Consider the following 25,035-nt stretch of genomic DNA (forward strand, 5'->3'; position numbering starts at 1 on the left):
TGATGGGCACACACACAAATTGATCAAATTTGTACATCAGTTTTATAAGTATAGTCTATATGGCAGTAATGCAGTTTTCTCATCATATATTCAGTGTTTGTACATATCTTGGCTCTTACAGGGTAATGCTTTGATTTTTGATATGTAGATATACATAGATGATAAACAGCCATGAGATATAGATGGATATAGACAGCAAAGAACTTACATTTAGCCCACATTTAAAATTGTAAATGTTCCTTTAAAAGTATCATATGGATCGGCCTACAAGCCACATCCGGCCCGCGGACTGGGAGAGCAAAAGGGCTGGAAATGGAGATCCACGGGCCACACACCGTGGCTGCCCTCCCTTCCTCACTCTGTGTCACCAGTATTCACATTCTCAGGATGCAGATACCAGGTGGATATAATGGAGAAGGACGTGGTTTGCTCCTTCTTCCACCATTTAGCCTATGCAATTGAGGGTGCAGCAGGAGTAATGACAGCACTAGATCGTAACAGGGGCAGTGGAATATTGGTTTTCAATTTTTTTTTTATTGTCATTCACTTGTGGGGGAATATGTAGGGCCATCTTTCTGTGGGAGAGGGCTGTGCAGTCCGGCATGCTGTGGGAGAGGGCTGTGCAGTCCGGCATGCTGTGGGAGAGGGCTGTGCAGTCCGGCATGCTGTGGGAGAGGGCTGTGCAGTCCGGCATGCTGTGGGAGAGGGCTGTGCAGTCCGGCATGCTGTGGGAGAGGGCTGTGCAGTCTGGCATGCTGTGGGAGAGGGCTGTGCAGTCTGGCATGCTGTGGGAGAGGGCTGTGCAGTCCGGCATGCTGTGGGAGAGGGCTGTGCAGTCCGGCATGCTGTGGGAGAGGGCTGTGCTGTCCGGCATGCTGTGGGAGAGGGCTGTGCAGTTCGGCATGCTGTGGGAGAGGGCTGTGCAGTCCGGCATGCTGTGGGAGAGGGCTGTGCTGTCCGGCATGCTGTGGGAGAGGGCTGTGCAGTTCGGCATGCTGTAGGAGAGGGCTGTGCAGTTCGGCATGCTGTGGGAGAGGGCTGTGCAGTCCGGCATGCTGTGGGAGAGGGCTGTGCTGTCCGGCATGCTGTGGGAGAGGGCTGTGCAGTCCGGCATGCTGTGGGAGAGGGATGTGCAGTCCGGCATGCTGTGGGAGAGGGCTGTTCAGTCTGGCATGCTGTGTGTGTGAGTGGTGTGGGAGATCATAATGTGGGGGGCATCACTCTGTTTTTGGTGGCTGTGAGGTATCATACTGTGTGGGGAATCATGTGTTGGGGAGCCATCATACTGTGTGGGGGTGAGAACACTGTTTTTGGGGAACCATGGGAGATCATACTAGTATACTATGTGGGGGTCTGTGGGGTCCAGCATACTGTGTGGGGGCTGTTTTTGAGTGAGCTATTGATGAGGGTACAGGGGCTGAATAACAGGAGCAGTATGATTTATTGCTTTTTATAAAGATTATAAAATCAGCAAATTATCGGGGAGTTTTATGCTCAGTAATGAGCTTCAAAATTGATATTAACATAAAGTAATATGTTAACATTATCAATATTGAAAAAACATAATTGCAGGGTATTGGTTCGGCACTCCCAACAGTCACGGTCTCACATATGGCCCCTCTGGAAAATGAAATGCCCGCCCTTGATATAGATAAATCTAACGTGTACATTTAATAGGAAATATTGCTGAACTGGACACTTTCCAAGGTGCCTTAGACTAGGAAACAAATCCTGCTGAGAGGAAGAGCTGATATTTTCCAACTATGACGAGCGGACTCCATACCTCCCCCTCCCTCAGCTGTGCGGCAGTGAATGTCAGGAAAAGATGAAGGGTACGGGTCACGGATAGGGGGGCTTGTGATCCTCTGTACAAGTTCTCAGTTCAGGTCTCGGATACAGTAATAGCTGTTCCCATTGCCAATAAGTACGGCCTTTGGAAATGTTCTTTATCTTGAAGGAACTATGTTGTGCAGAGCGAATCATGTTTACCTTTGATGGAAAAACTCCGGCCCCATTGATGACCTACAGATGACGCTGAGACACCGAGGCAAACTGCCTCCAATACTGAAGTGAGCTAACAATATGTATGAGATGGAAGGTATAGGAGGGGCACTAGGGGTGCAGATCATCTATTGCACTCAGGTCTATATCTTCAGGTTAGCTCTAATCCGGACTTGAAATTTAAATTCAAAAGTTGATTTGTTGAAGGTATGTAGGAAAGGTAGAAGACCCACCAAGAGAGTAGTAAGTGGCCCCTGACTTTTCACTAGTTCCTTATCCCCATGTGTCTTAACATGCACAGAGGATCCATATATTTTAAAGTCTTCTGACAAGACCAGGTCCGTTCATGAAGTGTACTCTCCTCCATTCACTGTAGAGAAGTAAAGAGCTAATAATCTGTAGCAGAGGTTATTTCCCAAGTGATTACATGAGTAAGCAGGCGCGTAAATCCACTATAAACCCATTAGCATCAGAATGTATCAGTAAATCTGTGGGTTGAGGATTTACCATCTATAAAATAAATCACAGTATGCAAAATGTAATGTGTTACATTATAGGAAAAAATATTATTATTAGTAGTATAATTTTTCATAGTATATTATTGTACATAGGGGCAGTATTATAGCAGTTATATTCTTGTACATAGGGGGCAGTATTATAGTAGTTATATTCTTGTACATAGGGGCAGTATTATAGTAGTTATATTCTTGTACATAGTGGCAGTATTATAGTAGTTATATTCTTGTACATAGGGGCAGTATTATAGTAGTTATATTCTTGTACATAGGGGCAGTATTATAGTAGTTATATTCTTGTACATAGGAGCAGTATTATAGTAGTTATATTCTTGTACATAGGGGGCAGTATTATAGTAGTTATATTCTTGTACATAGGGGCAGTATTATAGTAGTTATATTCTTGTACATAGGGGCAGTATTATAGTAGTTATATTCTTGTACATAGGAGCAGTATTATAGTAGTTATATTCTTGTACATAGGGGGCAGTATTATAGTAGTTATATTCTTGTACATAGGGGCAGTATTATAGTAGTTATATTCTTGTATATAGGAGCAGTATTATAGTAGTTATATTCTTGTACATAGGAGCAGTATTATAGTAGTTATATTCTTGTACATAGGAGCAGTATTATAGTAGTTATATTCTTGTACATAGGAGCAGTATTATAGTAGTTATATTCTTGTACATAGGGGCAGTATTATAGTAGTTATATTCTTGTACATAGGAGCAGTATTATAGTAGTTATATTCTTGTACATAGGAGCAGTATTATAGTAGTTATATTCTTGTACATAGGAGCAGTATTATAGTAGTTATATTCTTGTACATAGGGGCAGTATTATAGTAGTTATATTCTTGTACATAGGAGCAGTATTATAGTAGTTATATTCTTGTACATAGGGGGCAGTATTATAGTAGTTATATTCTTGTACATAGGGGCAGTATTATAGTAGTTATATTCTTGTATATAGGAGCAGTATTATAGTAGTTATATTCTTGTACATAGGAGCAGTATTATAGTAGTTATATTCTTGTACATAGGAGCAGTATTATAGTAGTTATATTCTTGTACATAGGAGCAGTATTATAGTAGTTATATTCTTGTACATAGGAGCAGTATTATAGTAGTTATATTCTTGTACATAGGGGCAGTATTATAGTAGTTATATTCTTGTACATAGGAGCAGTATTATAGTAGTTATATTCTTGTACATAGGAGCAGTATTATAGTAGTTATATTCTTGTACATAGGAGCAGTATTATAGTAGTTATATTCTTGTACATAGGGGCAGTATTATAGTAGTTATATTCTTGTATATAGGAGCAGTATTATAGTAGTTATATTCTTGTACATAGGAGCAGTATTATAGTAGTTATATTCCTGTACATAGGAGCAGTATTATAGTAGTTATATTCTTGTATATAGGAGCAGTATTATAGTAGTTATATTCTTGTATATAGGAGCAGTATTATAGTAGTTATATTCTTGTCCATAGGAGCAGTATTATAGTAGTTATATTCTTGTACATAGGAGCAGTATTATAGTAGTTATATTCTTGTACATAGGAGCAGTATTATAGTAGTTATATTCTTGTACATAGGAGCAGTATTATAGTAGTTATATTCTTGTACATAGGGGCAGTATTATAGTAGTTATATTCTTGTATATAGGAGCAGTAATATAGTAGTTATATTCTTGTACATAGGGGGCAGTATTATAGTAGTTATATTCTTGTACATAGGGGCAGTATTATAGTAGTTATATTCTTGTATATAGGAGCAGTATTATAGTAGTTATAATCTTGTACATAGGGGCAGTATTATAGTAGTTATATTCTTGTACATAGGGGGCAGTATTATAGTAGTTATATTCTTGCACATAGGGGGCAGTATTATAGCAGTTATATTCTTGTACATAGGGGCAGTATTATAGTAGTTGTATTCTTGCACATATGGGGCAGTATTACAGTAGTTATATTCTTGTACATAGGAGCAGTATTATAGTAGTTATAGTGTTGCATATAGGAGCAGTATTATAGTAGTTATATTCTTGTACATAGGGGCAGTATTATAGTAGTTGTATTCTTGCACATATGGGGCAGTATTATGTAGTTAAAGAAGACCTTGTCTAATGTTTTATATCTAGGCCGGACTCTTCTTTGCCACAGGCAAAGTCTTAAGGTAAGGAAAATAATGTACATAAACTATGAACGCTTTGACATAATAAATTCTCACACTGCCTTCCATAGGACTATGGATATTTCTATCCCTCGTGTACATTATCAGGTGGTATATTGCTGCTGTCTAGCAATATATGTGGATGGGGTTGGGAAGGATCAGGAGAGTTATACCCATTACCTTGTCATGCTGGAGTGACACATGTCTCTTGGCGTTACTGGTGCAGGACTATAAATAATGTTCATTTGTCTGAGTGACAAGGACGGCGAAATGTGAGGCACGGAATATAAAGCACGGAGGTAAATGTGACACCTAGAGGATCCGTCCCAGAGGACAGCAGTCACTTCACGTAGGTTTATTATATATATGATAGAAAAAAGTTTCCTAGTTTCAGCTGTTAAAGGGTTTGTCCAAATTTTTTTTTGTTTAAGAAATGTCCAAAAAAACAGGAGATGCATTAAACAGCCAGAAAATGTATAGTCGCCTGATTGATTGCTGCCACTACACCTCCACAGTGACAATATTCCTACCATATTCACGTGGCACTGTCCTCAGAACTGATGATGGGCAGCAGGGGTGGCACATGACGGCTGAGGCTGCAGCGATCACCTGACTGTAGAAATAAAAGGTATACATTATTGACATGTCCGCAACAATTAAAAAGCGTTCTATCAAACCAGCAAATTATTTGTCCTGCAAAGTGAACGACGTAAAGAGGACAAGCTATGTAACATGCTAGAATACCTGCTGTTGGTCACCTCCGCTCCCAAACAAAAGGATATAAGTAAGGTTCCATGCACCCCGCAAAACACCAATAAAAAGTTCAGCTTGCTGTGCAAAAAAACGAACTAAAAAACAAATAAATGAGCCGGACTATAAACTAACGTACGTGCAAAGTGTTGAAGCATGTTCACATTGTGGCCACTTTACAGACAAAACCCAAGAAAAAACAAAATGAGCATATACCCTACAGCTGGTAAATAGTAATAGTACATAACAAAGGGAACTTAGTTTCCGCTACTTTGATTAAAAAAAAAAGCATAAAAGCATCCCACCACAACAAGGTGTACCCATCGGGAGTCATCATACAGTAGCTCTGCGGTCTGAAAAATTAAATTTTTTTAACATTTTTTTTTTAGTGTTTTGTGCAGTTATTAACATAAAATAATCACCGTGTCCTCAATGTCCTTAGTAGCGGTGCCCTTAGGGTAAGACACAGATTGGTTTCCAAACACTTTTCGCCACTAGGTGGCATCATGCTGGGGCTCAGGTGCTTAGGACAAGTTTTCAATATCCGCACATCTACCAGTGCACTCTTCTGTATGATGCGCTTATAAATTGCCTTTTAGTGTATGAGCGGAATGCTCGCCTTACCTTGCAATGGACTTGAAAAGCATTGCTGCTCCCCGATGTCCTCTTTCTGGAAGCACTTACATTCTTTTGCTTCCTTTTTTTTTCTATGGAAATCTTCCAAGACAGAGAACGTTACTCCTGCCTGCAGCATTCATATTTTACAGTCAGATACACAGCCCTATGCTGCACATACAGCCTTATGTAATCGCAACCCTTCCCTGTTGTGCGCTAAAAAAAAAGCACATCCCTAATGATGGACAAGAGGTTAATGGGAGGTGTACATAGGGGGCGGTGTTATAGCAGTTATGTTCTTATATATATATGGGGCAGTATTATAGTAGTTATATTCTTGTACATAGGGGCAGTATTATAGTAGTTATATTCCTGTACATAGGGGCAGTATTATAGTAGTTATATTCTTGTACATAGGGGCAGTATTATAGTAGGTATATTCTTGTACATAGGGGCAGTATTATGGCAGTTATATTCTTGTACATAGTGGACATTATTATAATAGTTATATTCTTGTATATAAGAGCAGTATTATAGTAGTTATATTCTTGTATATAGGGGCAGTATTATAGTAGTTATATTCCTGTACATAGGGGCAGTATTATAGTAGGTATATTCTTGTACATAGGGGCAGTATTATGGCAGTTATATTCTTGTACATAGTGGACATTATTATAATAGTTATATTCTTGTATATAAGAGCAGTATTATAGTAGTTATATTCTTGTATATAGGGGCAGTATTATAGTAGTTATATTCTTGTACATAGGGGGCAGTATTATAGTAGTTATATTCTTGTACATAGGGGCAGTATTATAGTAGTTATATTCTTGTACATAGGGGCAGTATTATAGTAGTTATATTCTTGTATATAGGGGCAGTATTATAGTAGTTATATTCTTGTACATAGGGGGCAGTATTATAGTAGTTATATTCTTGTACATAGGGGCAGTATTATAGTAGTTATATTCTTGTACATAGTGGCAGTATTATAGTAGTTATATTCTTGTACATAGGAGCACCATTATAGTAGTTATATTCTTGTACATAGGAACAGTATTATAGTAGTTATATTCTTGTACATAGGAGCAGTATTATAGTGGTTATATATTGGAAACATAGGAGCAGTATTATAGTAGTTATATTCTTGTACATAGGGGCAGTATTATAGTAGTTATATTCTTGTATATAGGGGCAGTATTATAGTAGTTATATTCTTGTACATAGGAGGCAGTATTATAGTAGTTATATTCTTGTACACAGGAGCAGTATTATAGTAGTTATATTCTTGTACATAGGAGCAGTATTATAGTAGTTATATTCTTGTACATAGGAGCAACATTATAGTAGTTATATTCTTGTACATAGGAACAGTATTATAGTAGTTATATTCTTGTACATAGGAGCAGTATTATAGTGGTTATATATTGGAAACATAGGAGCAGTATTATAGTAGTTATATTCTTGTACATAGGAGCACCATTATAGTAGTTATATTCTTGTACATGGGGCAGTATTATAGTAGTTATATTCTTGTACATAGGAGCAGTATTATAGTAGTTATATTCTTGTATATAGGGGCAGTATTATAGTAGATATATTCTTGTACATGGGGCAGTATTATAGTAGCTATATTCTTGTACACGGAGCAGTATTATAGTAGTTATATTCTTGTATATAGGGGCAGTATTATAGTAGTTATATTCTTGTACATAGGGGGCAGTATTATAGTAGTTATATTCTTGTACATAGGAACAGTATTATAGTAGTTATATTCTTGTACATAGGAGCAGTATTATAGTAGTTATATTCTTGTACATAGGAGCAGTATTATAGTAGTTATATTCTTGTACATAGGGGCAGTATTATAGTAGTTATATTCTTGTACATAGGGGCAGTATTATAGTAGTTATATTCTTGTACATGGGGCAGTATTATAGTAGTTATATTCTTGTATATAGGGGGCAGGATTATAGTAGTTATATTCTTGTACATGGGGCAGTATTATAGTAGTTATATTCTTGTATATAGGGGGCAGGATTATAGTAGTTATATTCTTGTACATGGGGCAGTATTATAGTAGTTATATTCTTGTACATGGGGCAGTTATAGTTTTGTATTATATGTTTGCACACTAGCAGTAATATTGTATTGATAATTTTTACATTAAATCCTATGCAGACACAAAATAGTTGATACTGTGAGATTACAGCTCGCAGTTTCCAGCAAATAAATTCTCTATGATGTGAAATGATCTCCTGATATATCACGTGGACACTTGTCAGGGTCTCTGAGGTCAGGACCAGCACTGTATATGGATTTTTCCTTTAATGCCCCCCTTTCCTACGGGTGTGTTTGCGGAGTGATGTGGACATCGTGTTTATCCATCTCGGAGCAGTGAACCAGCCTGAAATGCTAAAGAAAACTGAGCAGGATGCGGATCTGAACTGCGAGATCGGTCGAGCAGAATGGATCTGTCAAATGTCCTAACTTGCTCCTCAGATTGCAGACACTCAACAGCTAGAAGGCTACTGCCATCCGATGACCTATTTTCTGATACCGTGCACAGAAGGCGTTCATCCTCCGTGCCCAGGTATTTCTACAGAATCACTGACTGCTGCCTGATTCACATTTTATAGGGTTAATATTGCATTGAATCAATATCCAATGAGCCCAAGAGCTAGCGCTCCTCAGAGACGCTGGAGGCCCATGCTCTTCAATTGCTAGACCTTCCTCTTTAAGGCTCGGTTTACATCTTGCGTTTTTGCTGCGTTTTTTTAATGCAAAGTTTAAGCTGGTTACTAAAAGCAGGCTTTGCTTAGTTTTTGCTGCTTTTTTGCTTAGTTGTTACTGCGTTTTTGTCATGGCACATTTGTTTCTTGTGCATGCTGATAATGTTTAGTGCAAACTGCAACTCCCAACATCTCACACTATGTCTCTGTATAATCCAGAGACCATTAGACCCTGTTCTAAATTAGCGACTCAATGATACACACCGGGTGGTCCCAAAAACCTGGGTGATCCAGTAGCTTAGTGAGCTGAGTCCTGTCCCTGGTGATCTAGTGACTGAGCTTAAATCCCCCGCTGATCAAATAATATAGTGCCATTTCTTCTTCAGACAATAGTTTGGGGTTTTTTAGGCGTTGACCCAATTTCACCACTTAGCTACTAGATGAGTGTCCATCCCTGGTGGTCTAGTGGTTAGGAAATCAATGGTGATCCAATGAGTTTAATAGCAATCCTTGGTCACGTAATTGCATAGTGGCTATTTCTTTTTTTTTTTTTTAATTCGTTTATTAAACAGCAGGAAAAAGATGAAACACACATTCTTTACATATAGCTAAGGCTACTTTCACACTAGCGTCGGGCTCGGCTCGTCGCTGTGCGTCGGGCTGACGTTCCCGATGCTAGCGTTGTCTCCGCCGCACAACGGGGGCAGCGGATGCATTTTTCCAGCGCATCCGCTGCCCCATTGTGAGGTGCGGGGAGGTGGGGGCGGAGTTCTGGCCGCGCATGCGCGGTCGGAAAAAGCGGACCGTCGTGACCAAAAAACGTTACATGTAGCGTTTTTTGCTCCCGACGGTCCACCACTGCACGACGCATGCGTCGCACGACGGGTGCAATGTGTGGCAATCCGTCACAATGCGTCGCTTAATGTTAATCAATGGTGAAAAAACGCATCCTGCAAACACTTTTGCAGGATGCGTTTTTTCGCCAAAACGACGCATTGTGACGGAATGCAGTTAACGCTAGTGTGAAAGTAGCCTTAGCCAACACAATTACACCATGTCATATTAATAAAGAAAACACAAATGTATACAAAAAATGGGGAAACATTTTCCTTATGGTGCAAAACTGGTTATTTAGGCCCGGTCTAATAAAACTTAAACTATTATGTTATGTTTTGAATATTTGCATTAAAACCTAAATAAAAGAAAAAGAAAAAAAACGAACCACAAAACCTTAACTTGCTGCCAATAACAATCCCCACCACAGCAATTATTTGATAATGAATCAAGGAGCGAGTCAATGCATGTTTCACCCCCACCACTTATCATGACGGAAGCAAGTTATCTGACACGTATCGACATAGTGGAATATGGTGAATTCCAAACATCCCAGATCCTATTAAACTTTCCTAGACAGCCCCTATTTGGGTATAAAGTTCGTTCATAAGGTATAATTGAATTTATTAAATCAATCCAGGCCCTGAGAGATGGGGGGTGAATGCCCCCCATCCAGCACAAAGCTATTACCTTCCGTGCCATAAAAAGGGTCTCCCTTAAAAAGATTCGGGTATGGTGTCCCCATGTCTCTTCCTCCATCACCCCAAATAAGCAAACCAGTGGATTCAGGGGAACAGGCATATGTACAAGGGAGGTCAATAACGAGGTTACCTCAGTCCAGAAGGATTGGATGATTGGACATCCCCAAATCATATGTATAAAATTAGCCTCCACAGCATGGCATCTTAGACATTCCGAGGATGTTGACCATCCCATTTTGAATAATCGCGTCGGTGTTAAGTATGATTGATGTAATATATACAATTGAATCATTCTATTATTGGTCGAGGGAGACACCCCCAGTGGGGACTCCAGAACCATCTCCCAGTCCTTCTCTTGGAGATTGGGGATTAGGGCTCTCCATTTTCCCCTTACTGCCAATACAGTGGAGTCAGTACCTACAGATAACGTGTGTACAATGCAGAAATAAGACCATGGAGTCCCTGGGATTTAAGGATTCCTATTAATGGGAAGGATGATATCATTTGCCCAGTATGTACTCCACGTAGGTGCGATTGTATTGCCGATCTAAGTTGTAAAAAGCGGAAAAACTGGGACCTCGGAATATTATATTTAGTTTGAATTTGTTCAAATGACATTAAAGTATTTTGTTTATATAGATTATTAACTGAAACAACACCATGCGAGATCCAGAACTGTGTGGATGGGTGATCAACCAACCCCGAGAAGTATATGTTATTCCACAGCGGTATTTCAGCGACGACACCCTCAAAGCGAGTCACCCTCTTTACTTGTTTCCAAGTCAACCTCGCCAATCGGAGTAGTGGTAACAATCCGGATATATGGGGCCTATCCATTTCCAAAAAACCTAGCGGACAATCAATCTTTGCAGCTTGAATTAGATGACTCTCTGAGCTTAGTAACTAACTTCCAGGCATCCATGTACTCAGGGCTCTAACCTGTCCGGCCAAATAATACATAAAAAAAATCAGGTAGTGCCGCTCCTCCCATTTGCTTAGATCTACGTAGAGTGGTCAATGTAAGTTTAGGTCTAGCTCCCCCCCCCATATAAAGGATGAAGTTAAAGAGTTTAGTTTTGAAAAAAAGGATTTGGGAACAGGAACAGCACTATGTTGAAGGGAGTAATTAAGCTTCGGGAGCAATATCATCTTAATTAAGTTTATGCTCCCTGAGACAGATAATGGTAGTTTACTCCACATTGCAAATTTATGTTTAACCAGATCTATAAGCGGAAGAATGTTAAGTTGTAAATCAAACTTACTATGTTTTGGTATAATTATCCCTAGGTATTTAAAGCTGGACACCACTGGTAATGGGGATAACTCCTCAAGGTGGTCTGTCAAACTGTGTGAACGAGGCATCAATGTAGACTTATCCCAATTAATGTACAACCCTGAGTATTTACTAAAACCCATTTATAGTTTTGACCACCTGTGGCAGCGTCTCCTCTACATTATCCATGAATATTACCATGTCATCCGCATACAGACCAATAGTATCCTTACGGTCTGCTATCGCGATGCCCTTAATAGATGGAGTGGATCTCACACGTATTGCTAATGCTTCAATTGCAAGAGCAAATAGGGCTGGAGAGAGAGGGCAACCCTGACGGGTCCCTCTTTTTAGGGAGAAGATCTCAGACATAGAATTATTTATAATTATCCGGCCTCTGGGTTTCATGTAGATTGCACCGATCCACTTTCGGAATTTAGGGCCAAATTGATATTTCTCTAAACATGCAAGTAGGAAAGGCCATTCAAGAGAGTCAAATGCCTTGGCCGCGTCCAGCGAGGCCATGGCCCACCTATTCTCCAATACCAATGTACTATATTGAGCTACTGACTGAACTCTCCTAATATTAATAGACGAAGTATGTCGTCTGCGAGGTCACTATTGTACCATCTAATTTCCGGATTTTAAGAATGGTGTTAGACGTATTATGCTGTCGTACCATAAATGCTAAGAGTTTACTAGATTGATTCCCTAACTCAAAATATGTTTGCCTAGTGAAGAACAGTTTACGTTTAGACTTAGTATCTATATATTGAGTATATAATCTATGGGATTGTAACCACTCAGCCCTATTCTCATTGGCTTGGTTAGATAAGTAAGCTGCTTCTGAGTTTTTCATGCGTCTCTCCATATCCTCATCTTCTTGTGCAGTCACCCGCTTAATAAAAGAAATTGTAGCAGACAAACAGCCTCGCAGGTACGCTTTAAGGGCATCCCAAAACATGTTGATATTTTGTGGTTCTGGATCGGATGCTATGAAACAATTTAACTGGTCCAGAGTTCTATCATTAGAATCTATCAACTTTAACCAAAAGGGATTCAATTTCCAGATTACATTTTGTCTAGCCCGACTGAACCTAAGCTTGAGAACTACCGGGCTATGGTCTGAGATACCCCTATTTCCATGTACTATCTCCAACACCCATATCGCTAAATTACTGGAACCAAAAATGTAATCCAGGCGGGACAGAGTACGTTTAACGGATGAGTGACAGGTATATTCTCTTTCATCAGGGTGACGTAATCTCCATAAGTCCAACCATCCACATCCTTCCATAAATGCTGATAGGCGAGATGAAGGGGGGATGACCCCAGAACCACCACCATCCAATCTAAGTCTGTCAATAATATCGTCCATCACTAGGGTAAAGTCTCCCATACACATAATATGTGCATCTGGGTAGTTCAAGGCAAAACTCACTGCTTTTTTTTTTTATAATTGACATATTAGCCGGGGGGGGGGGGGGGGGAATATAAAAACACATTACTACATAATCTCTTGAAATTACCCATGCATGTACAGTACAAAGATAAATCGGCCCTCAGGGTCTCATCGCACCTCTCCGACCTCCCATCTGACATCTCTATGTATCAAAAGAGAGACCCCTCTAGAATAACTAGTATGGAACACATGTACAGACCATTGTACCCATGGTTTCTGCAAGTACCGAGCCGAATCCCTAGTCAGGTGTGTCTCCACCAGAGCCACAATATGAGGGTGGTATCGCCGTATTTGAGAGAATACTTTAACTCTTTCGGGGTGACCCAAGGCCCCTCACATTCCAGGTCATACACGTAAGGTCAGACGCCATACCTCTTCAACCATATATGATGCACCTCGTCACGCCAGTTACCCTTCTGGCATATGATGGATAGAATCATGGCAGCAAATTCTAAATAACTAACAACTAACACTGTTAAAACAACATGAAACAAAAAACATTTCAATGAGGAGCAAAGTACCATGCTCCTATACCAGTCCAAAAAAGAGGGTACCATCTCTGAACACAGAGTCCGGTAGAGATGTTTTCCTGGACTTTGGCACAAAGAGCTCCTATCGTCAATAGGGAGAGTAACAAAGGAAAAAGACCCGATGAGAGAGTTCCAACTTCGGTATATCCATGTATATAAAGGTGGCAGACAACTTAGGATTTTTCTCCTCCCCCGCCAGCTCCCACACATGATCACAACCACTCCTCAGCATCTGCCGGAGTTGCAAAGAAGGAGGTAGAGCCTTTATAAACGACCCTAAGTCTGGCAGGATAAAGCATTGAATATAGGATGTTCTTTTCTCTGAGTTGCTTCTTTATCTCCATGAACTGAGCCCGTTGTTTTTGTAGCTCCATGGAAAAATCTGGGAATATTGAGATAACGGCATTGTTGTATTTGATAGGACTTTTTTGCCTCGCCGCATGAAGGGCAGTGTCCCTGTCTCTACAGTTAAGGAGATGCGCCAAAAAGGGTCTTGGCGGAGCGCCAGGCGGAAGAGGCTTTGTTGTGACCCTATGGGCCCTTTCCACAGAAAAAGTGGGGAAGAATTCATCCCCCAGGGTATCTTTGAGCCAGCCCTCCCAAAAATTTTCGGGATGTTGGCCCTCCGAGCGTTCTGGGAGGCCAATAATGCGAATATTATTCCGGCGTAGTCTGTTCTCAAGATCATCCGCCTTCTGTTTCCAAGCATTTATAGAACCAGCCATTTTGGTCAATTTAGCTTCTATGGGTGTAGAATTATCTTCCAGGCGAGATACCCGTGATTCAACTTCCGTAATACGACCCCTCATGGATTGCATATCCTGTCGAAGGTGCCCCACCTCAGAGTGCACCTCCTCTATTTTCCCAGTTAAAGAAGTCCTAGTAAGAGATATAGCTTGCATCAATTGTTCTGATGCTTGTTTCAAAGTTAAATCCTCCTGACCTCCATCCTCCTCACTGTCAGATGCACGATTTTTTGACTGGGTCTCAGATTTGCCCTCAGGTGAGGTATTATTCTTTTTTGAGCGCAGAGTATCAGGGGGATCAGACCGTGCATATTTTTTTAGCTTATGAGCTGCACTTTGAGTTTTGGTGCGATGCATAGTTAATATTGTTACGTCTAATAGGCACTTCAGTATGATATAATCACTGCCCGGATAATGCACCAGTATATCACAATGCACTTACAGCTTGTAAGGCCCTCACAGCTGTGTACCGCGAAACCAGCGGTATATTGCAGCCCTCCCCGTTATAATCTCCAGTAACAGATAGGGCACAGTGTCTGTGATAAATATAGATTTTGTCCCCAAGCAGCTGCAGGATATGGACACAATAGCTGGCTGTTAGTAAACCTTAGCAGACCCAGCACTCTCAGTGCAGGTAGCAGGGCAGAGGAGAAGTCCCAGTGTTGCAGGCGCCAGGGCCAGTCAGCGCTATATGGCGGTATGCGGTATTAACGAGGGGGAGCACGGGGCCCGTTTCTCAGGGCTCACATCGCGCAACCCCCCCTCCCGTACCTTGTAAAGCTGCGCCGGAATCCAGCCAGCTCCCTCATGCACCGCAAGGCACGCTTCGCGCTCCCTGCCTCCAGCGCGCGCGGCTAGTAAAATGGCCACCGCCTCTCGTCGGCTCTGTCCTCCGTGCAGGCTCTCCCGAAGCTCACCCGACCGGAGCCGCTCTCCACGCCTCCTCTGAAGCCGGGCGCCTCCAGGCACCCAAGGGAGCACAGCGGTGTCGAAAAGGACCCTCCTGGGTAAGTATAAGCAAGGATTGAGAGCAGGATTATGGGAGCTCCAGCCAGACGCGTCCTCGCAGCTCCACTACATCGCCACGACCCCATAGTGGCTATTTCTGATGATCTAGTTATGAAGCGGTAAAGTAGCCATCCCTGGTGGTCTAGTGGTAAATAATCCAATGATTAAAACTTGGGTCATGCAATTAGATCACCATGCATAATCCTTGTTGACAACCCAATGATCATCCATGGCGTTCCTTAGCTTTGGTGCTAATTTCAGGCCGTCGAGTAGCTTGCTAAGCATCCATCAGTCTTCCTGATGATCAGAAAGCCAAGTGTCCAGTTGACCCAATAACTGTCTTTCGTGCACCATGATTTGCTGCTCAGATTTGCTCTACGGATGCCAATTATTTTGGCTACCTCATGTGCAACTGATTTATGAGTTGTAGCTGAACAAAACTTCTTCAACAATGTCATCCTGTTGGATCAGTCATCAAAAATGAAATTACTAGCATGGCGCACAATGTCTCTGCTCAACCGCCTGAGGAGACTGGGATTGTGCATGTGAATACCAATCAGCTGCAGATAAAAACAAAGCAAATATGTACAGAAGACCGGTAGACAGTGAAGTAACGAAGCATCGACCATGGAAATGAAATTCTCTGGAATGATCGGTCCTACATAATTTATATTGGTGAAGCTCAGTTTTTTTGATACACAGCACCAAATCCACTGCAAAAGCAAATTCTTAATCCCTAAGCTGCCACTAGAGGGAGCTAAAGAGCTTATGGCACAGAATAGTGTGCAGTGAGCGCCCTCCAGTGGTGATTACAGGTAGAACGTGTAATATTTTAAAGGGAACGTATCACGATATTTCTACTGTCCAAACAGCGGGCAGCGTGAATCCACGTCCGGCTGCTTGATTGCAGCCAGGCATATTTCTCTCGGAGATGCTCCAGCGTTTCAGAGAGGATCTAGTTGAAAGATCTGGCTGGAGCCATACTCAATGTCAGTGTGACGGCGGCCAATGTCTGCCATCTGCCTCGTGCCTTAAGAGCGATAATGACATTTCATGTGATCGGCTGTCCCGGGCCTAAGATCAAGTGTTCCATTTTTTTTTCATCAGTCAGCGCGTTTTTTTTTTTCTTAGAGCGATATAACTCGGGGAAAATACAGAACATTAGAGCCGTGTTTATTTTAAGGTTCATCGCTCTCATTGTAAATTCAATGCATTGCTGAATTATCCATGGAGTTTATCTTATTAACCTGCAATAAGGAAATGGGCAGCAAATATTGCCATTTCAATCACGGAGCTCTTCTACACCGTGGGCTCCCCAATTTTAGCCAATATAGGAATCATAGTGGTCCACGGCAAACTTTGAGGCACAGCCCCCACTGAGAATTTAAAAAAATGTATTTCTCCTTTGTAGATTCTGCAGTACTGATGCATTTTTTGACGCGATAATACTATTTTTACTTAATGCAGCTGCCACTAGGTGGCGCTCAAGGCAGATAATTTATACAGCTTGCATTGACCTTGATAGCTGTGTATCTGCATATAGTGAGCTCCCCCTAGTGGGGTCTTCAGGTAGTGTCATGGTTCTCCTTGCACCATGGACAATTCAGCAGTTGCTCTTCTTGCCTTTTTGGTAACTGTATCAATGCAAAAAAGAAGGGGGGGGGGGGATACTTAGCAATATTTTACAACCAAAAATTGGGTCATTTAGGGTTTTTTTGCTATCTAAACATACCCGCGTTTGTGTTGGGTGTGGATCTTTTTTGACTCCGGTTCCTGTCCAGGCAAAATTGGGACTGTAGGTAAGTAGATAGGGTGACCTTCATAAACAAGATGGGGTGTATACTTTATCCCAATATTAAGGGGCAGATATGGACCTCCCGTTTCTATTATTTTCCAGGAGCACACATTGATTGGATGATGGAGTGCCCCATGGTCCTAATTTCTACAGGGGCATAGCTGCAAATTGGACAGAAAAAAGGATAGGGGAATAACAAAAACCATGTCCAATTAGGACATTTTAGGGGAGTTTATGGGAAGTTTTGGGGAAGGGTTTAAAGGTTTATTCCCCTACCCATGAGACAGTGAGTAGCTTACTGATCGCAGGCGGTCCGAACGCTGGCAGTGCTGGCCTCCATCAGACTCCCAGCCATTTTGCATTACTTAAAATTTTGGGAACAAGTCTTTAATTGGCCATAATTTGGTGATTTAAATCTGGTAAGTAATATTATATCTCTGTCTTACGAGACTTGGATAAATGATGTGAGGGGAATGAGTATTTAAGCATGATATTAAGTTTTATTACAACTTGATGCTCGATGGACGACAGACCCTGGAAAGAAGCCTGATGACGAAAATTGATTCACTTATATAAAAATCATCTCCTGTAAATGCTGGAAAAAGCTTCATGAAATCCTATCATGTTTAAAATATAACGTTACACTCTGTTCCTGGAAGACTCCTCAAGATGTCTGCTGAGACTGCGATGCACCGAAACGAGGTCTCTGGAGAAAGGAGATCACAAAATGGAAAATGTTACCTCGTTATCAAAGGATTATCCCTATTATTATCATCTCCACTATCCATTATAAAGCCTGAGAGGCAAAGAATGGCAGAAAAAATTACTAGTCTGTAGCCAGGGCTATAAGGCGACGTATCGCACGACTATCGCAGTATCACATCGTGACATCAAATCTAATGATTTTCATCCTTTCTTCCTTGGAGAATTCTTCCAGTTCTGTGAGATTCCTGGGTCGTCTTCCATCCTCTGCTATTTTGAGGTCCACAGATTTTCAATGATGTTCAGATCAGGGGACTGTGAGGGCCATTGTAAAACCTTCAGCTTGCGCCTTTTGGGGTAGTCTATTGTTGATTTTGACGTTTGTTCAGGGTCATTATCCATTTGTAGAAGCTATCCTCTTTTCACCTTCAGCTTTTTTTTACAGATGGTGTTATGTTAGCATCAAGAATTTGTTGAAATTTCAATTAATCCATTCTTCCCTCTACCCATGAAATATTCCCCATGTTATTGGCTGCAACACCACCCCAGAGCATGATTGATCCACCCTTATTCTTAATGGTTGGCGAGATGTTCTTTTACAAACGTTACCCCTTGGGTCCCGGTTAGACACCTCTCACCCAGCCAAACCAGATCTCACACTTTGCACTGACGAGGGCAGTACCCCGAAACAGTGTCTGCAAATTGAGATTTTGGCTTTTATCATAAGTCATGTGACAAGGCTCGATAGATAGTCAATATTGACTTTTAGGATTTCTACTTCCTATAGGTGGCACTAGAGTTCTAGTCCTCTTCCTCTCTGAAGAAGCAATTAGCTTTTTTTCTCCTCACATACCTTTCATCATTGTGGTCAAATAGTTCTATTTTAACCTCATCGGTCTACAGGACTTGCTTCCAAAATGCAGCAGGCTTGTTTAGATGTTCTTTTGCATACGTCTGATGCTGAATTTCATGGTAAGGATGCAGGAGAGGTTTTCTTCTGATGACTCTTCCATGAAGGCCATATTTGCGCAGGTGTCTCTGAACAGTAGAACAGTGTACCACAACTTCAGAGTCTGCTAAATCTTTCTTAAGGTCTTATGCAGTCAAGCAGGGGTTCTGATTGGTCTGTCTATTAATCCTGTGAGCAGCTCTCGCTGAAATTTTGCTTGGTCTTCCAGACCTTACCTTGACCTCCACTGTTACTGTTAGCTACCATTTCTTATATACAATTCGAACTGAGGAAAGGGCATCTTGAAAACGCTTTGCTGTCTTCATATAGCCTTCTCCTGTTTGTGGGACTCCACCATTTTCAGAGTGCTAGGCAGCTGTTTAGAAGAACCCATGACTGCTGTTTTTTGGCACAAGGTTAGAGGAAGCTGGGTTTTTATAAAGCTGGGAAATTTGTACCAGCTGGCCTTTCCTAACGATGATGGGGAAAAGGCCATAACCCTAACAGGCTAATTAAGTTCTGAAAGCGTAATGTCAAAGTTAGGGTACTGTCACACCGTGCAATTTTCGTCGCTACGACGGCACGATCCGTGACGTCACAGCGTCGTATAAGTATCGCTCCAGCGTCGTAGACTGCGGTCACACTTTGCAATAACGGCGCTGGAGCGATGCCGAGGTTCGCTGGTAACCAGGGTAAACATCGGGTTACTAAGCGCAGGGCCGCGCTTAGTAACCCGATGTTTACCGTGGTTACCAGCGTAAAAGTAAAAAACAAACAAACCGTACATACTCACCATCTGATGTCCGTCAGGTCCCTTGCAGTCTGCTTCCTGCTCTGACTGAGTGCAGCCGTACAGTGAGAGCAGAGCGCAGCGGTAACGTCACTGCTGTGCTGTGCTCTCACTTTCCGGCCGGCAGTCACAGTCAGAGCGGGAAGCAGACTGCAAGGGACCTGACAGACATCAGATGGTGAGTATGTACGTTTTTTTTTTTTTTTTACTTTTACGCTGGTAACCATGGTAAACATCGGGTTACTAAGCGCGGCCCTGCGCTTAGTAACCCGATGTTTACCGTGGTTACCAGCGAACGCATCGCTGGATCGCTGTCACACACAACGATCCAGCGATGACAGCGGGAGATCCAGCGACGAAAGAAAGTTTCAAACGATCTGCTACGACATACGATTCTCAGCAGGATCCCTGATCGCTGCTGCGTGTCAGACACTGCGATATCGTAACGATATCGCTAGAACGTCACGAATCGTGCCGTCGTAGCGATCGTAATTGCACTGTGTGACAGTACCCTTATCTGAGCACACAAATCTCCAACGGTGCCCAAACTTTCAATCTCTAACTTTAGGCCTTTTAGAGATCATTTCATCTTCAACTTGCTTAACTGTTCACAATAACAGTAATTTTGACCAGGGTTGCCCAAACTTTTCCATGCCACTATAGTACTCCTTACCGTACAAAAGCCCCATGTAGTGCTCCATACAGTATAATAGACCAGTCATTAAAAAAGTCACCTCTGCCCGTTCTCCCGCTGCTCCGGTGTCTTCAGATCCTCTGCACACTCTGGATACAGGGGGTGCATGGTAATGACATCATTGCGCCTGCTGCCCTGAAACATCAGATGCAGAGGGGCAATGATGGGAGAGGGATCTCTGGTGACCCTCCTTCCTCCATCATTGCTTTCAATTGTATCAGCATCTAGGATGTCATTAAGGTTGAAAGTGTGATGCCGGGTGACCATGCAATGAAGTGCGGGGGACCCGCCTGGTGCAGCGGGCCAAATATACTCGGGGGAACAACCTGACGTTGTGAGCCAAATATACTCACCCTGTGGGCCAGTGTTTGACATATACTGTATGTGTTAGAGAGAGACGTTCTTTGTAGTCGACTGTCCTCCTTTGCCTAGCAGTTTGCTAGTTGCCAGTGCATGGGGCTCTCCAGAAGATTGACATTTTGGACCAGCAGAATTTTCACGCTGCTTGTCTGAACTGTGCTCTCTTAGGATGCAAGCAGAAACAGCCTTGCCATGACAGCAATGGAGGAGCGCAAGGGCACCAACCTTGGCCAGATCCATCCAGCTTCAGCCACTAAAGCAAAAAGCTTCTAAGTGCTGTGTTCCTTGCTCAGAAGCCTGGCCACCTCCAATAGTCTGCAGAGGAGGCCGGTAACCTAGGGAACGAGCTGTAAACTGTAGAATAAAAATCCCTCCATTTTTTGAGAATGAAAAATATATTTAATAAGAGGTAAATTGCAAAAGTGTTAATTTTTACAAACACTTTGCAATTTTACCCATTTAGCCAAAAAAAAAAAACAGATTGTGACAAAAAAAAAGATTCTCCGCACACTCCTTGTCATGCGCTCGGCCTCTAGTCCCAGACGTTGATTCACTGGCCGCCCAAAGGACGGGTTTCAATAACAGAACTGGTGGGGAATAGTCTGTAGCCAAAAGACAAGGCTTCTTAATACGAAGACATCAATAATCACCAAGACACAACGCCGTTCACAAGCCGAGTCTCTCATTTCGGTAGCCTTAGGCTAGTCAAGTCTCCAAAAAACCCTGCGTGTAATAAAGGCTGTCAGAGAAAATATCAAGTCGTTGACAACGTGAGATTTAGACACCGTGAAAACAGCGAAAATGTCCATATTGTAAGCACAAGCGGAGTCTGAAATAGAGGAGATATCCCCAGAGAGCCCTCCGCTGCCGAGTCCAGACGGTAAAAGGCCGAGTTCTGCTCATCTGTGCACAAATTACAGGAACGGGGCCGATGTGCATGGAGTGAGGCCCAGACCACATCCAGGGGAGTATCTGAAAGATCCAGGACCCTCATACTATAAGTATACCAGGGCCATAAACACCCAGAGCTGATCTAAGGTTGGCGGGGTCCTCATCCTACAGCCATATATAGGAGGCAGCATGGTGGCCACCACTGTACTATATATAGGGCCGGACGATGGCTACTATACATAAGGCAGAACGGCGGCTCAGTGGTCAGCACTGTACTATATATAGGGCATGACAGTGGCTACTATACATAGGGCAGCATGGTGTCTGGTCAGCACTGTACTATACATAGGGCAGGACGGTGGCTACTATACATAAGGCAGCAATGGTGGCTCAGTGGTCAGCACTGTACTATACATAAGGCAGAATGGTGCCTCAGTGGTCACCACTGTACTATACAGTAGGGCAGCACAGTGGCTCAGTGGTCAGCACTGTACTACACATAGGGCGGCACGGTGGCTCAGTGGTCCGCACTGTACTATACATAAGGCAGAGTGGTGGCTCTGTGGTCAGCACTGTACTATACAGTAGGGCACCACAGTGGCTCAGTGGTTAGCACAGCAGCTTTGCAGCCCTGGAGTCCTAGGTTCAAATCCAACCAAGGACAGGAGTTTGTATGTTTTCCCCGTGTTTGTGTGGGTTTCCTCCTTGTACTCCGGTTTCCTTCCACATTGCAAAGACATACTGATAGGGAATTGAGATTGTAAGCCCCAATGTGGACACTGCAAAAGGAGAGCTTGTACAGGTGTTGTCCTTTCTACTGTAGTATTGTGTCCCCTACAAGATCTTTTCTGACTTCCCCGTTCCCATCCTACATTGACATTAATATCGAGTTGCTTCTCTGCGGATATACCAGCTTCTGCTTTTCTGTGAAGGATTTTTACAAAATTTTGGAGGAGTCTGGGGGAGTTTTTGCCCCTACATCCAGAAGAGCATTTGTGAGGTCAGACCCTGATGTTGGGGGAAGGCCGGGGTCACAATCTCGGTTCGTTCTTCTTCATCCCCGTGGTTGCAGCTTTACACCGCTTCATCCGACGCTCGACATTGTGCTTGGTGATGTACGGCTGCATGCAGCTGCTCGGCCATGAAGCTCACGGCGGGGGTGCAGTGTTTATGCTGATGAGGAGGTCTGGACTCTGCAGTTATGGGGTCAGCACAGCTGTGGTGACTTTTCTGCCCTCTGCTCCTCAGCACTCGGCCCCCCGCTCTGTAACATTATGGGGTCTCCACTTTGAGGCTCAGTTGCCGCACTTCCTTCCACTTCTCAATAATATCACTCACAGGTGTTATACATTGGGGGAAGTGGGACCGGACTTTATATACCGGGGGCAATGGGACCAAAAGAGGAACTGGCATTTAATGACAGGCCGAGAGGTCCGATATTTTTCTCCATATAGTGTGGTGTAACAAAACACTCCGGGATCGCCTTTGCTGGGGTCAAAGGTCACGTGGTTTGTGATTTAAACTCTGAGGCGACAGCAGGTTTCCAAGTAGACTGACCTCAGGTCAGGTTTATTAAAGTGAAAGCAAATACAGAAAACAAAACATAAAAATAAATCCTTGCCTGTCCGGCACTAACTATACAAATACGTTCCTATCTAACAACTGGGGGGCTTCTCCCACCCAGCTAACATTACACAGGTCACGAGCACAGCTCTCACTCACGTTTGCCTCACACAGACAGGCATTCTGTGTGCCCCAGGCTGACGTCTGAATCCTCCAGCTGGTCAGCCTTTATTCCTGCACTTATTAACCCCTCGTATCCTGAAGATACTGAGCGGCCTCATTCACATAGGACAAATACCTGGGCGAGATATACCTGCCCCCGACTACCAGACCGACATGACTCTTACAGTGGATATAAAATACAATAATGATATATAAAGAATAACAAGTGCACATCGATGTCTCCGCATCCACATGTGATGGACGCCTTGTACTGGGATAGGGGGTAATAGGGATCGGATGCAGTCGCTGCTCTTATCCAGGATGTCCCACTTCATGTTCTTTTGCTGAAATAAAGGCCACTCCATCTGTCACTTCCAGTCGCCTCAGGCATGAGCTGAATGATTTCCACAGATGTTCCCCTCCTTCATGTCATTATCGGGACTGCCTGATCCAGACCTGCTGGATTTCCTCGCATTAGATATGGACAGGCCTGAGTGGGTAAATTGTTAAATTGCCTTGATGCAAAAGACCAGAGCTCAGGATTTATGGTGGAAAACCCCAGACTAATGCCCTATTTATAATGCACTTGACCAGTCCATCGCATAGGGGGCGATATTTGTTTGGACCACTGCAGAACATATTAGGGACCAATTCTGCTGTGTTTTCCGAGGAACTGGAAATGGACGCTTCACTGGTGCCTGATGCATACTGCCATCTGCTGGATACAGAAGGTCTAGCATGCGGATATTAGTTCATGAAAACAGAACAAACCCTACAAAAATACTACAAAATGAAGTATATATGTTTATTGTAAAAAAGGAATAGAGAAAAAGTGCACACAGGGCTTGTCATTGGGACACGCGACCGGTGAGACTGCGCAAAGTGAAAGGGGATGTGAATGATGACACCGGAGAGATCACGCAGAATGCCACCACATGTGATGAACCCGCATCTTCACAGCCCTGTCTTCTGTCACTATTACATCAGAGGGATCAGGCAATACGGTCTCACTTGCACCAACGTGACGTTCCGCACCCCCTGGGGACACGTAAGATCAGCTTGGCGCTGTTTTACACAGACAGCCCCTGTCCACACGGTTACGCTAACTGAGGGAAGGTGGCCCACACAGTCACTGACGTGGTACCACAAGCGCTTCCAACCCTGACAGGTTGAGAGGGCCAGAAACCAGTCCCGGTAGCATGTGAAGTTAAAACCGAGAATACTGAAGTGTGGATGGAACCCAAGGTTAAACTATATATTTAATCGCCTTAAGGGCCCACTGGACAAAACACTATATACACACAATGGTTATCCATATACAATGGTCAGATATGCAAATAAAGGTAAAGTACAAAATATATAAGCAGATGAATCATGTCAATTACTGGTTTGATGTTCAACCATGTGTGCTGGGCTGTATGGGGCATAGGCAGCCAGCTGGTTCCTGTTCCTCCCACCATATTACATGACATGGCCCCCCTTTAGAAGTGAACAGTAAGCAAAACAGAGAGAGTGCACATGGCCTTACACAAGCCTTTATCTCCTTGGTTGGTCAGCCCCTTTTCTGTCCCCAGGATGGTCCTTATCCATTTCCTCTGCTTATCCCCTTCCCCTGGGGGTTTGAAGTAAAATTTCTCAAAACCTATGAAAGATCATAACTTCCCAAAAGAAGGTCAATGGGTCCCCATTACGCTTGGAGACCAAACACTGCTTCTCTACCTGGCTTCGACTAGCCATTATGCGTAACTTTCCACCATGGGGTTATAGAACGGATCGAGAC

At 42.8% G+C, this 25,035-nt stretch overlaps 1 protein-coding gene and 1 long non-coding RNA gene across 4 annotated transcripts in view; one reads left to right on the plus strand and one right to left on the minus strand.

Moving 5' to 3' along the window:
* The window catches only part of LOC143787571 (G-protein coupled receptor 22-like), a 186,538-nt gene that overhangs the window by 152,889 nt on the left and 8,614 nt on the right, over positions 1 to 25,035 (plus strand). The gene's annotated exons all lie outside the window — the stretch shown is intronic.
* The window catches only part of LOC143787574 (uncharacterized), a 113,525-nt gene that overhangs the window by 79,197 nt on the left and 9,293 nt on the right, over positions 1 to 25,035 (minus strand). The window contains exon 5 of the long non-coding RNA XR_013218402.1: positions 5,229 to 5,311. This is a non-coding gene — a long non-coding RNA (uncharacterized LOC143787574). The remainder of the gene's footprint in view (positions 1 to 5,228; positions 5,312 to 25,035) is intronic.

This window comes from Ranitomeya variabilis, chromosome 8 (genome assembly GCF_051348905.1).
Source record: "Ranitomeya variabilis isolate aRanVar5 chromosome 8, aRanVar5.hap1, whole genome shotgun sequence".
NCBI classification, from domain to species: domain Eukaryota; kingdom Metazoa; phylum Chordata; class Amphibia; order Anura; family Dendrobatidae; genus Ranitomeya; species Ranitomeya variabilis.